Source organism: Anomaloglossus baeobatrachus, unplaced genomic scaffold (genome assembly GCF_048569485.1).
Source record: "Anomaloglossus baeobatrachus isolate aAnoBae1 unplaced genomic scaffold, aAnoBae1.hap1 Scaffold_2811, whole genome shotgun sequence".
NCBI lineage: Eukaryota > Metazoa > Chordata > Amphibia > Anura > Aromobatidae > Anomaloglossus > Anomaloglossus baeobatrachus.
In genome coordinates this window covers 68,180-80,746 of record NW_027442288.1, presented here as the reverse complement: position 1 = coordinate 80,746, position 12,567 = coordinate 68,180, and the positions used below count along the sequence as shown (strand labels likewise).

The 12,567-nt window shown below is 61.3% G+C and overlaps 11 non-coding genes and 1 pseudogene across 11 annotated transcripts; all 12 read left to right on the top strand.

Moving 5' to 3' along the window:
• The first annotated feature begins 87 nt into the window (after positions 1 to 87).
• LOC142266019 (U1 spliceosomal RNA) lies at positions 88 to 251 on the top strand. The gene has a single exon (XR_012732173.1). It is a non-coding gene; the product is annotated as a U1 spliceosomal RNA (small nuclear RNA).
• Positions 252 to 1,146: 895 nt separating this feature from the next.
• On the top strand, positions 1,147 to 1,310 carry LOC142266017 (U1 spliceosomal RNA). Its single transcript, XR_012732171.1, has one exon. It is a non-coding gene; the product is annotated as a U1 spliceosomal RNA (small nuclear RNA).
• Positions 1,311 to 2,206: 896 nt separating this feature from the next.
• Positions 2,207 to 2,370, top strand: LOC142266015 (U1 spliceosomal RNA). Its single transcript, XR_012732170.1, has one exon. It is a non-coding gene; the product is annotated as a U1 spliceosomal RNA (small nuclear RNA).
• Positions 2,371 to 3,265: 895 nt separating this feature from the next.
• Positions 3,266 to 3,429, top strand: LOC142266014 (U1 spliceosomal RNA). The gene has a single exon (XR_012732169.1). It is a non-coding gene; the product is annotated as a U1 spliceosomal RNA (small nuclear RNA).
• An 895-nt stretch (positions 3,430 to 4,324) lies between these two features.
• Positions 4,325 to 4,488, top strand: LOC142266013 (U1 spliceosomal RNA). The gene has a single exon (XR_012732168.1). It is a non-coding gene; the product is annotated as a U1 spliceosomal RNA (small nuclear RNA).
• A 915-nt stretch (positions 4,489 to 5,403) lies between these two features.
• Positions 5,404 to 5,576, top strand: LOC142266095 (U1 spliceosomal RNA; annotated as a pseudogene).
• A 900-nt stretch (positions 5,577 to 6,476) lies between these two features.
• Positions 6,477 to 6,640, top strand: LOC142266012 (U1 spliceosomal RNA). The gene has a single exon (XR_012732167.1). It is a non-coding gene; the product is annotated as a U1 spliceosomal RNA (small nuclear RNA).
• Positions 6,641 to 7,585: 945 nt separating this feature from the next.
• On the top strand, positions 7,586 to 7,749 carry LOC142266011 (U1 spliceosomal RNA). Its single transcript, XR_012732166.1, has one exon. It is a non-coding gene; the product is annotated as a U1 spliceosomal RNA (small nuclear RNA).
• A 905-nt stretch (positions 7,750 to 8,654) lies between these two features.
• Positions 8,655 to 8,818, top strand: LOC142266010 (U1 spliceosomal RNA). The gene has a single exon (XR_012732165.1). It is a non-coding gene; the product is annotated as a U1 spliceosomal RNA (small nuclear RNA).
• An 895-nt stretch (positions 8,819 to 9,713) lies between these two features.
• LOC142266009 (U1 spliceosomal RNA) lies at positions 9,714 to 9,877 on the top strand. Its single transcript, XR_012732164.1, has one exon. It is a non-coding gene; the product is annotated as a U1 spliceosomal RNA (small nuclear RNA).
• An 895-nt stretch (positions 9,878 to 10,772) lies between these two features.
• On the top strand, positions 10,773 to 10,936 carry LOC142266008 (U1 spliceosomal RNA). Its single transcript, XR_012732163.1, has one exon. It is a non-coding gene; the product is annotated as a U1 spliceosomal RNA (small nuclear RNA).
• Positions 10,937 to 11,847: 911 nt separating this feature from the next.
• LOC142266007 (U1 spliceosomal RNA) lies at positions 11,848 to 12,011 on the top strand. Its single transcript, XR_012732162.1, has one exon. It is a non-coding gene; the product is annotated as a U1 spliceosomal RNA (small nuclear RNA).
• The last annotated feature ends 556 nt before the right edge of the window (positions 12,012 to 12,567 follow it).

Below are 12,567 nucleotides of genomic sequence, written 5' to 3'. Positions count from 1 at the left end.
ATCCCGCCTCACCCCACCGCCCGAGACTCCGCGATGTAGCGGGCCTGCGCCGGAGGGGCGCCCGTCGAGCCGGCGCGCTCCCAACTCATACTTACCTGGCAGGGGAGATACCATGATCACTAAGGTGGTTCTCCCAGGGTGAGGCTCATCCATTGCACTCCGGGTGTGCTGACCCCTGCGATTTCCCCAAATGCGGGAAACTCGACTGCATAATTTGTGGTAGTGGGGGACTGCGTTCGCGCTTTCCCCTGATTTGCTCTGGTCAAAGATAGACAGATACACGCTGCTGCTTGGGGGGCTCCACGAGCCAACAGGTGTGCGAGTCTCCTTTTGCTGCCTGCTGCGAGGGACTCTCAAGCAAGCACAGCCTGTTGGTGCCCCCTTGTGGCCCCATCTAGAAGCTGCCAAAGGGAAGCCGCTCGCTTTGCTGCTGGCTTTTGGTATCTGGGATTTGTTGTGAGCCTTTTTTAAAAGAGAGGAGGGGAGGGGGGGGTTCCTTCCTTGGTCTTTGTTTTTTCGTTTTCCTCTCTCCGTTTAAACCCTTAACTCTTGATTTGGCGTCCTGATATCTTTGCTTGGCTGCTTTGGACACACCGGCCGAGTTCCCCCTGGGCCCGCTGGCTGTGGATTCCTCCGCTGGTGTAGTGACAGGAATTGGCCTTTGGTTCAGCCGGGAGGGGAGCTTTGTAGCGAGCGGCAGCGGGCACGCTCCAAAGATGGCACTTGCGGCTGCAGCAGCAGGAAGTGCACGGCCGGGCCCTTTTTTGCGGCCGCCTGGTGGGGCTGCCGACGTTGAGCCTCCGACGCCGGGCCTCTTCCTGCCGCCCTGAGCGAGCAGCCGGAGCTGCAGCCTTCTGCCTGTTTACAGGCGTCGAACGCACGTTGGGCTCCGAAGCCGCCGCCCCGCTATGCAAATGACTCTGGCTTGCTGTGCATCTTGGACGACGGCCTTCGCCTTGAGCTTGGCCTGCCATGGGGGGGATGGAAGGGGTGTAGCCGGCTCCCAGGCTGCTGGCCTCGGTGGCACCCTCTCGAAGGAACGCCTGGCTTTGGCCCCGGATCCCGCCTCACCCCACCGCCCGAGACTCCGCGATGTAGCGGGCCTGCGCCGGAGGGGCGCCCGTCGAGCCGGCGCGCTCCCAACTCATACTTACCTGGCAGGGGAGATACCATGATCACTAAGGTGGTTCTCCCAGGGTGAGGCTCATCCATTGCACTCCGGGTGTGCTGACCCCTGCGATTTCCCCAAATGCGGGAAACTCGACTGCATAATTTGTGGTAGTGGGGGACTGCGTTCGCGCTTTCCCCTGATTTGCTCTGGTCAAAGATAGACAGATACACGCTGCTGCTTGGGGGGCTCCACGAGCCAACAGGTGTGCGAGTCTCCTTTTGCTGCCTGCTGCGAGGGACTCTCAAGCAAGCACAGCCTGTTGGTGCCCCCTTGTGGCCCCATCTAGAAGCTGCCAAAGGGAAGCCGCTCGCTTTGCTGCTGGCTTTTGGTATCTGGGATTTGTTGTGAGCCTTTTTTAAAAGAGAGGAGGGGAGGGGGGGGGTTCCTTCCTTGGTCTTTGTTTTTTCGTTTTCCTCTCTCCGTTTAAACCCTTAACTCTTGATTTGGCGTCCTGATATCTTTGCTTGGCTGCTTTGGACACACCGGCCGAGTTCCCCCTGGGCCCGCTGGCTGTGGATTCCTCCGCTGGTGTAGTGACAGGAATTGGCCTTTGGTTCAGCCGGGAGGGGAGCTTTGTAGCGAGCGGCAGCGGGCACGCTCCAAAGATGGCACTTGCGGCTGCAGCAGCAGGAAGTGCACGGCCGGGCCCTTTTTTGCGGCCGCCTGGTGGGGCTGCCGACGTTGAGCCTCCGACGCCGGGCCTCTTCCTGCCGCCCTGAGCGAGCAGCCGGAGCTGCAGCCTTCTGCCTGTTTACAGGCGTCGAACGCACGTTGGGCTCCGAAGCCGCCGCCCCGCTATGCAAATGACTCTGGCTTGCTGTGCATCTTGGACGACGGCCTTCGCCTTGAGCTTGGCCTGCCATGGGGGGGATGGAAGGGGTGTAGCCGGCTCCCAGGCTGCTGGCCTCGGTGGCACCCTCTCGAAGGAACGCCTGGCTTTGGCCCCGGATCCCGCCTCACCCCACCGCCCGAGACTCCGCGATGTAGCGGGCCTGCGCCGGAGGGGCGCCCGTCGAGCCGGCGCGCTCCCAACTCATACTTACCTGGCAGGGGAGATACCATGATCACTAAGGTGGTTCTCCCAGGGTGAGGCTCATCCATTGCACTCCGGGTGTGCTGACCCCTGCGATTTCCCCAAATGCGGGAAACTCGACTGCATAATTTGTGGTAGTGGGGGACTGCGTTCGCGCTTTCCCCTGATTTGCTCTGGTCAAAGATAGACAGATACACGCTGCTGCTTGGGGGGCTCCACGAGCCAACAGGTGTGCGAGTCTCCTTTTGCTGCCTGCTGCGAGGGACTCTCAAGCAAGCACAGCCTGTTGGTGCCCCCTTGTGGCCCCATCTAGAAGCTGCCAAAGGGAAGCCGCTCGCTTTGCTGCTGGCTTTTGGTATCTGGGATTTGTTGTGAGCCTTTTTTAAAAGAGAGGAGGGGAGGGGGGGGTTCCTTCCTTGGTCTTTGTTTTTTCGTTTTCCTCTCTCCGTTTAAACCCTTAACTCTTGATTTGGCGTCCTGATATCTTTGCTTGGCTGCTTTGGACACACCGGCCGAGTTCCCCCTGGGCCCGCTGGCTGTGGATTCCTCCGCTGGTGTAGTGACAGGAATTGGCCTTTGGTTCAGCCGGGAGGGGAGCTTTGTAGCGAGCGGCAGCGGGCACGCTCCAAAGATGGCACTTGCGGCTGCAGCAGCAGGAAGTGCACGGCCGGGCCCTTTTTTGCGGCCGCCTGGTGGGGCTGCCGACGTTGAGCCTCCGACGCCGGGCCTCTTCCTGCCGCCCTGAGCGAGCAGCCGGAGCTGCAGCCTTCTGCCTGTTTACAGGCGTCGAACGCACGTTGGGCTCCGAAGCCGCCGCCCCGCTATGCAAATGACTCTGGCTTGCTGTGCATCTTGGACGACGGCCTTCGCCTTGAGCTTGGCCTGCCATGGGGGGGATGGAAGGGGTGTAGCCGGCTCCCAGGCTGCTGGCCTCGGTGGCACCCTCTCGAAGGAACGCCTGGCTTTGGCCCCGGATCCCGCCTCACCCCACCGCCCGAGACTCCGCGATGTAGCGGGCCTGCGCCGGAGGGGCGCCCGTCGAGCCGGCGCGCTCCCAACTCATACTTACCTGGCAGGGGAGATACCATGATCACTAAGGTGGTTCTCCCAGGGTGAGGCTCATCCATTGCACTCCGGGTGTGCTGACCCCTGCGATTTCCCCAAATGCGGGAAACTCGACTGCATAATTTGTGGTAGTGGGGGACTGCGTTCGCGCTTTCCCCTGATTTGCTCTGGTCAAAGATAGACAGATACACGCTGCTGCTTGGGGGGCTCCACGAGCCAACAGGTGTGCGAGTCTCCTTTTGCTGCCTGCTGCGAGGGACTCTCAAGCAAGCACAGCCTGTTGGTGCCCCCTTGTGGCCCCATCTAGAAGCTGCCAAAGGGAAGCCGCTCGCTTTGCTGCTGGCTTTTGGTATCTGGGATTTGTTGTGAGCCTTTTTTAAAAGAGAGGAGGGGAGGGGGGGGTTCCTTCCTTGGTCTTTGTTTTTTCGTTTTCCTCTCTCCGTTTAAACCCTTAACTCTTGATTTGGCGTCCTGATATCTTTGCTTGGCTGCTTTGGACACACCGGCCGAGTTCCCCCTGGGCCCGCTGGCTGTGGATTCCTCCGCTGGTGTAGTGACAGGAATTGGCCTTTGGTTCAGCCGGGAGGGGAGCTTTGTAGCGAGCGGCAGCGGGCACGCTCCAAAGATGGCACTTGCGGCTGCAGCAGCAGGAAGTGCACGGCCGGGCCCTTTTTTGCGGCCGCCTGGTGGGGCTGCCGACGTTGAGCCTCCGACGCCGGGCCTCTTCCTGCCGCCCTGAGCGAGCAGCCGGAGCTGCAGCCTTCTGCCTGTTTACAGGCGTCGAACGCACGTTGGGCTCCGAAGCCGCCGCCCCGCTATGCAAATGACTCTGGCTTGCTGTGCATCTTGGACGACGGCCTTCGCCTTGAGCTTGGCCTGCCATGGGGGGGATGGAAGGGGTGTAGCCGGCTCCCAGGCTGCTGGCCTCGGTGGCACCCTCTCGAAGGAACGCCTGGCTTTGGCCCCGGATCCCGCCTCACCCCACCGCCCGAGACTCCGCGATGTAGCGGGCCTGCGCCGGAGGGGCGCCCGTCGAGCCGGCGCGCTCCCAACTCATACTTACCTGGCAGGGGAGATACCATGATCACTAAGGTGGTTCTCCCAGGGTGAGGCTCATCCATTGCACTCCGGGTGTGCTGACCCCTGCGATTTCCCCAAATGCGGGAAACTCGACTGCATAATTTGTGGTAGTGGGGGACTGCGTTCGCGCTTTCCCCTGATTTGCTCTGGTCAAAGATAGACAGATACACGCTGCTGCTTGGGGGGCTCCACGAGCCAACAGGTGTGCGAGTCTCCTTTTGCTGCCTGCTGCGAGGGACTCTCAAGCAAGCACAGCCTGTTGGTGCCCCCTTGTGGCCCCATCTAGAAGCTGCCAAAGGGAAGCCGCTCGCTTTGCTGCTGGCTTTTGGTATCTGGGATTTGTTGTGAGCCTTTTTTAAAAGAGAGGAGGGGAGGGGAGGGGAGGGGAGGGGAGGGGGGGGTTCCTTCCTTGGTCTTTGTTTTTTCGTTTTCCTCTCTCCGTTTAAACCCTTAACTCTTGATTTGGCGTCCTGATATCTTTGCTTGGCTGCTTTGGACACACCGGCCGAGTTCCCCCTGGGCCCGCTGGCTGTGGATTCCTCCGCTGGTGTAGTGACAGGAATTGGCCTTTGGTTCAGCCGGGAGGGGAGCTTTGTAGCGAGCGGCAGCGGGCACGCTCCAAAGATGGCACTTGCGGCTGCAGCAGCAGGAAGTGCACGGCCGGGCCCTTTTTTGCGGCCGCCTGGTGGGGCTGCCGACGTTGAGCCTCCGACGCCGGGCCTCTTCCTGCCGCCCTGAGCGAGCAGCCGGAGCTGCAGCCTTCTGCCTGTTTACAGGCGTCGAACGCACGTTGGGCTCCGAAGCCGCCGCCCCGCTATGCAAATGACTCTGGCTTGCTGTGCATCTTGGACGACGGCCTTCGCCTTGAGCTTGGCCTGCCATGGGGGGGATGGAAGGGGTGTAGCCGGCTCCCAGGCTGCTGGCCTCGGTGGCACCCTCTCGAAGGAACGCCTGGCTTTGGCCCCGGATCCCGCCTCACCCCACCGCCCGAGACTCCGCGATGTAGCGGGCCTGCGCCGGAGGGGCGCCCGTCGAGCCGGCGCGCTCCCAACTCATACTTACCTGGCAGGGGAGATACCATGAATACCATGATCACTAAGGTGGTTCTCCCAGGGTGAGGCTCATCCATTGCACTCCGGGTGTGCTGACCCCTGCGATTTCCCCAAATGCGGGAAACTCGACTGCATAATTTGTGGTAGTGGGGGACTGCGTTCGCGCTTTCCCCTGATTTGCTCTGGTCAAAGATAGACAGATACACGCTGCTGCTTGGGGGGCTCCACGAGCCAACAGGTGTGCGAGTCTCCTTTTGCTGCCTGCTGCGAGGGACTCTCAAGCAAGCACAGCCTGTTGGTGCCCCCTTGTGGCCCCATCTAGAAGCTGCCAAAGGGAAGCCGCTCGCTTTGCTGCTGGCTTTTGGTATCTGGGATTTGTTGTGAGCCTTTTTTAAAAGAGAGGAGGGGAGGGGAGGGGGGGGTTCCTTCCTTGGTCTTTGTTTTTTCGTTTTCCTCTCTCCGTTTAAACCCTTAACTCTTGATTTGGCGTCCTGATATCTTTGCTTGGCTGCTTTGGACACACCGGCCGAGTTCCCCCTGGGCCCGCTGGCTGTGGATTCCTCCGCTGGTGTAGTGACAGGAATTGGCCTTTGGTTCAGCCGGGAGGGGAGCTTTGTAGCGAGCGGCAGCGGGCACGCTCCAAAGATGGCACTTGCGGCTGCAGCAGCAGGAAGTGCACGGCCGGGCCCTTTTTTGCGGCCGCCTGGTGGGGCTGCCGACGTTGAGCCTCCGACGCCGGGCCTCTTCCTGCCGCCCTGAGCGAGCAGCCGGAGCTGCAGCCTTCTGCCTGTTTACAGGCGTCGAACGCACGTTGGGCTCCGAAGCCGCCGCCCCGCTATGCAAATGACTCTGGCTTGCTGTGCATCTTGGACGACGGCCTTCGCCTTGAGCTTGGCCTGCCATGGGGGGGATGGAAGGGGTGTAGCCGGCTCCCAGGCTGCTGGCCTCGGTGGCACCCTCTCGAAGGAACGCCTGGCTTTGGCCCCGGATCCCGCCTCACCCCACCGCCCGAGACTCCGCGATGTAGCGGGCCTGCGCCGGAGGGGCGCCCGTCGAGCCGGCGCGCTCCCAACTCATACTTACCTGGCAGGGGAGATACCATGATCACTAAGGTGGTTCTCCCAGGGTGAGGCTCATCCATTGCACTCCGGGTGTGCTGACCCCTGCGATTTCCCCAAATGCGGGAAACTCGACTGCATAATTTGTGGTAGTGGGGGACTGCGTTCGCGCTTTCCCCTGATTTGCTCTGGTCAAAGATAGACAGATACACGCTGCTGCTTGGGGGGCTCCACGAGCCAACAGGTGTGCGAGTCTCCTTTTGCTGCCTGCTGCGAGGGACTCTCAAGCAAGCACAGCCTGTTGGTGCCCCCTTGTGGCCCCATCTAGAAGCTGCCAAAGGGAAGCCGCTCGCTTTGCTGCTGGCTTTTGGTATCTGGGATTTGTTGTGAGCCTTTTTTAAAAGAGAGGAGGGGAGAGGAGGGGAGGGGAGGGGAGGGGAGGGGAGAGGAGGGGAGGGGAGGGGAGGGGGGGGTTCCTTCCTTGGTCTTTGTTTTTTCGTTTTCCTCTCTCCGTTTAAACCCTTAACTCTTGATTTGGCGTCCTGATATCTTTGCTTGGCTGCTTTGGACACACCGGCCGAGTTCCCCCTGGGCCCGCTGGCTGTGGATTCCTCCGCTGGTGTAGTGACAGGAATTGGCCTTTGGTTCAGCCGGGAGGGGAGCTTTGTAGCGAGCGGCAGCGGGCACGCTCCAAAGATGGCACTTGCGGCTGCAGCAGCAGGAAGTGCACGGCCGGGCCCTTTTTTGCGGCCGCCTGGTGGGGCTGCCGACGTTGAGCCTCCGACGCCGGGCCTCTTCCTGCCGCCCTGAGCGAGCAGCCGGAGCTGCAGCCTTCTGCCTGTTTACAGGCGTCGAACGCACGTTGGGCTCCGAAGCCGCCGCCCCGCTATGCAAATGACTCTGGCTTGCTGTGCATCTTGGACGACGGCCTTCGCCTTGAGCTTGGCCTGCCATGGGGGGGATGGAAGGGGTGTAGCCGGCTCCCAGGCTGCTGGCCTCGGTGGCACCCTCTCGAAGGAACGCCTGGCTTTGGCCCCGGATCCCGCCTCACCCCACCGCCCGAGACTCCGCGATGTAGCGGGCCTGCGCCGGAGGGGCGCCCGTCGAGCCGGCGCGCTCCCAACTCATACTTACCTGGCAGGGGAGATACCATGATCACTAAGGTGGTTCTCCCAGGGTGAGGCTCATCCATTGCACTCCGGGTGTGCTGACCCCTGCGATTTCCCCAAATGCGGGAAACTCGACTGCATAATTTGTGGTAGTGGGGGACTGCGTTCGCGCTTTCCCCTGATTTGCTCTGGTCAAAGATAGACAGATACACGCTGCTGCTTGGGGGGCTCCACGAGCCAACAGGTGTGCGAGTCTCCTTTTGCTGCCTGCTGCGAGGGACTCTCAAGCAAGCACAGCCTGTTGGTGCCCCCTTGTGGCCCCATCTAGAAGCTGCCAAAGGGAAGCCGCTCGCTTTGCTGCTGGCTTTTGGTATCTGGGATTTGTTGTGAGCCTTTTTTAAAAGAGAGGAGGGGAGGGGAGGGGAGGGGGGGGTTCCTTCCTTGGTCTTTGTTTTTTCGTTTTCCTCTCTCCGTTTAAACCCTTAACTCTTGATTTGGCGTCCTGATATCTTTGCTTGGCTGCTTTGGACACACCGGCCGAGTTCCCCCTGGGCCCGCTGGCTGTGGATTCCTCCGCTGGTGTAGTGACAGGAATTGGCCTTTGGTTCAGCCGGGAGGGGAGCTTTGTAGCGAGCGGCAGCGGGCACGCTCCAAAGATGGCACTTGCGGCTGCAGCAGCAGGAAGTGCACGGCCGGGCCCTTTTTTGCGGCCGCCTGGTGGGGCTGCCGACGTTGAGCCTCCGACGCCGGGCCTCTTCCTGCCGCCCTGAGCGAGCAGCCGGAGCTGCAGCCTTCTGCCTGTTTACAGGCGTCGAACGCACGTTGGGCTCCGAAGCCGCCGCCCCGCTATGCAAATGACTCTGGCTTGCTGTGCATCTTGGACGACGGCCTTCGCCTTGAGCTTGGCCTGCCATGGGGGGGATGGAAGGGGTGTAGCCGGCTCCCAGGCTGCTGGCCTCGGTGGCACCCTCTCGAAGGAACGCCTGGCTTTGGCCCCGGATCCCGCCTCACCCCACCGCCCGAGACTCCGCGATGTAGCGGGCCTGCGCCGGAGGGGCGCCCGTCGAGCCGGCGCGCTCCCAACTCATACTTACCTGGCAGGGGAGATACCATGATCACTAAGGTGGTTCTCCCAGGGTGAGGCTCATCCATTGCACTCCGGGTGTGCTGACCCCTGCGATTTCCCCAAATGCGGGAAACTCGACTGCATAATTTGTGGTAGTGGGGGACTGCGTTCGCGCTTTCCCCTGATTTGCTCTGGTCAAAGATAGACAGATACACGCTGCTGCTTGGGGGGCTCCACGAGCCAACAGGTGTGCGAGTCTCCTTTTGCTGCCTGCTGTGAGGGACTCTCAAGCAAGCACAGCCTGTTGGTGCCCCCTTGTGGCCCCATCTAGAAGCTGCCAAAGGGAAGCCGCTCGCTTTGCTGCTGGCTTTTGGTATCTGGGATTTGTTGTGAGCCTTTTTTAAAAGAGAGGAGGGGAGGGGGGGGTTCCTTCCTTGGTCTTTGTTTTTTCGTTTTCCTCTCTCCGTTTAAACCCTTAACTCTTGATTTGGCGTCCTGATATCTTTGCTTGGCTGCTTTGGACACACCGGCCGAGTTCCCCCTGGGCCCGCTGGCTGTGGATTCCTCCGCTGGTGTAGTGACAGGAATTGGCCTTTGGTTCAGCCGGGAGGGGAGCTTTGTAGCGAGCGGCAGCGGGCACGCTCCAAAGATGGCACTTGCGGCTGCAGCAGCAGGAAGTGCACGGCCGGGCCCTTTTTTGCGGCCGCCTGGTGGGGCTGCCGACGTTGAGCCTCCGACGCCGGGCCTCTTCCTGCCGCCCTGAGCGAGCAGCCGGAGCTGCAGCCTTCTGCCTGTTTACAGGCGTCGAACGCACGTTGGGCTCCGAAGCCGCCGCCCCGCTATGCAAATGACTCTGGCTTGCTGTGCATCTTGGACGACGGCCTTCGCCTTGAGCTTGGCCTGCCATGGGGGGGATGGAAGGGGTGTAGCCGGCTCCCAGGCTGCTGGCCTCGGTGGCACCCTCTCGAAGGAACGCCTGGCTTTGGCCCCGGATCCCGCCTCACCCCACCGCCCGAGACTCCGCGATGTAGCGGGCCTGCGCCGGAGGGGCGCCCGTCGAGCCGGCGCGCTCCCAACTCATACTTACCTGGCAGGGGAGATACCATGATCACTAAGGTGGTTCTCCCAGGGTGAGGCTCATCCATTGCACTCCGGGTGTGCTGACCCCTGCGATTTCCCCAAATGCGGGAAACTCGACTGCATAATTTGTGGTAGTGGGGGACTGCGTTCGCGCTTTCCCCTGATTTGCTCTGGTCAAAGATAGACAGATACACGCTGCTGCTTGGGGGGCTCCACGAGCCAACAGGTGTGCGAGTCTCCTTTTGCTGCCTGCTGCGAGGGACTCTCAAGCAAGCACAGCCTGTTGGTGCCCCCTTGTGGCCCCATCTAGAAGCTGCCAAAGGGAAGCCGCTCGCTTTGCTGCTGGCTTTTGGTATCTGGGATTTGTTGTGAGCCTTTTTTAAAAGAGAGGAGGGGAGGGGGGGGTTCCTTCCTTGGTCTTTGTTTTTTCGTTTTCCTCTCTCCGTTTAAACCCTTAACTCTTGATTTGGCGTCCTGATATCTTTGCTTGGCTGCTTTGGACACACCGGCCGAGTTCCCCCTGGGCCCGCTGGCTGTGGATTCCTCCGCTGGTGTAGTGACAGGAATTGGCCTTTGGTTCAGCCGGGAGGGGAGCTTTGTAGCGAGCGGCAGCGGGCACGCTCCAAAGATGGCACTTGCGGCTGCAGCAGCAGGAAGTGCACGGCCGGGCCCTTTTTTGCGGCCGCCTGGTGGGGCTGCCGACGTTGAGCCTCCGACGCCGGGCCTCTTCCTGCCGCCCTGAGCGAGCAGCCGGAGCTGCAGCCTTCTGCCTGTTTACAGGCGTCGAACGCACGTTGGGCTCCGAAGCCGCCGCCCCGCTATGCAAATGACTCTGGCTTGCTGTGCATCTTGGACGACGGCCTTCACCTTGAGCTTGGCCTGCCATGGGGGGGATGGAAGGGGTGTAGCCGGCTCCCAGGCTGCTGGCCTCGGTGGCACCCTCTCGAAGGAACGCCTGGCTTTGGCCCCGGATCCCGCCTCACCCCACCGCCCGAGACTCCGCGATGTAGCGGGCCTGCGCCGGAGGGGCGCCCGTCGAGCCGGCGCGCTCCCAACTCATACTTACCTGGCAGGGGAGATACCATGATCACTAAGGTGGTTCTCCCAGGGTGAGGCTCATCCATTGCACTCCGGGTGTGCTGACCCCTGCGATTTCCCCAAATGCGGGAAACTCGACTGCATAATTTGTGGTAGTGGGGGACTGCGTTCGCGCTTTCCCCTGATTTGCTCTGGTCAAAGATAGACAGATACACGCTGCTGCTTGGGGGGCTCCACGAGCCAACAGGTGTGCGAGTCTCCTTTTGCTGCCTGCTGCGAGGGACTCTCAAGCAAGCACAGCCTGTTGGTGCCCCCTTGTGGCCCCATCTAGAAGCTGCCAAAGGGAAGCCGCTCGCTTTGCTGCTGGCTTTTGGTATCTGGGATTTGTTGTGAGCCTTTTTTAAAAGAGAGGAGGGGAGGGGAGGGGAGGGGAGGGGGGGGGTTCCTTCCTTGGTCTTTGTTTTTTCGTTTTCCTCTCTCCGTTTAAACCCTTAACTCTTGATTTGGCGTCCTGATATCTTTGCTTGGCTGCTTTGGACACACCGGCCGATTTCCCCCTGGGCCCGCTGGCTGTGGATTCCTCCGCTGGTGTAGTGACAGGAATTGGCCTTTGGTTCAGCCGGGAGGGGAGCTTTGTAGCGAGCGGCAGCGGGCACGCTCCAAAGATGGCACTTGCGGCTGCAGCAGCAGGAAGTGCACGGCCGGGCCCTTTTTTGCGGCCGCCTGGTGGGGCTGCCGACGTTGAGCCTCCGACGCCGGGCCTCTTCCTGCCGCCCTGAGCGAGCAGCCGGAGCTGCAGCCTTCTGCCTGTTTACAGGCGTCGAACGCACGTTGGGCTCCGAAGCCGCCGCCCCGCTATGCAAATGACTCTGGCTTGCTGTGCATCTTGGACGACGGCCTTCGCCTTGAGCTTGGCCTGCCATGGGGGGGATGGAAGGGGTGTAGCCGGCTCCCAGGCTGCTGGCCTCGGTGGCACCCTCTCGAAGGAACGCCTGGCTTTGGCCCCGGATCCCGCCTCACCCCACCGCCCGAGACTCCGCGATGTAGCGGGCCTGCGCCGGAGGGGCGCCCGTCGAGCCGGCGCGCTCCCAACTCATACTTACCTGGCAGGGGAGATACCATGATCACTAAGGTGGTTCTCCCAGGGTGAGGCTCATCCATTGCACTCCGGGTGTGCTGACCCCTGCGATTTCCCCAAATGCGGGAAACTCGACTGCATAATTTGTGGTAGTGGGGGACTGCGTTCGCGCTTTCCCCTGATTTGCTCTGGTCAAAGATAGACAGATACACGCTGCTGCTTGGGGGGCTCCACGAGCCAACAGGTGTGCGAGTCTCCTTTTGCTGCCTGCTGCGAGGGACTCTCAAGCAAGCACAGCCTGTTGGTGCCCCCTTGTGGCCCCATCTAGAAGCTGCCAAAGGGAAGCCGCTCGCTTTGCTGCTGGCTTTTGGTATCTGGGATTTGTTGTGAGCCTTTTTTAAAAGAGAGGAGGGGAGGGGGGGGGTTCCTTCCTTGGTCTTTGTTTTTTCGTTTTCCTCTCTCCGTTTAAACCCTTAACTCTTGATTTGGCGTCCTGATATCTTTGCTTGGCTGCTTTGGACACACCGGCCGAGTTCCCCCTGGGCCCGCTGGCTGTGGATTCCTCCGCTGGTGTAGTGACAGGAATTGGCCTTTGGTTCAGCCGGGAGGGGAGCTTTGTAGCGAGCGGCAGCGGGCACGCTCCAAAGATGGCACTTGCGGCTGCAGCAGCAGGAAGTGCACGGCCGGGCCCTTTTTTGCGGCCGCCTGGTGGGGCTGCCGACGTTGAGCCTCCGACG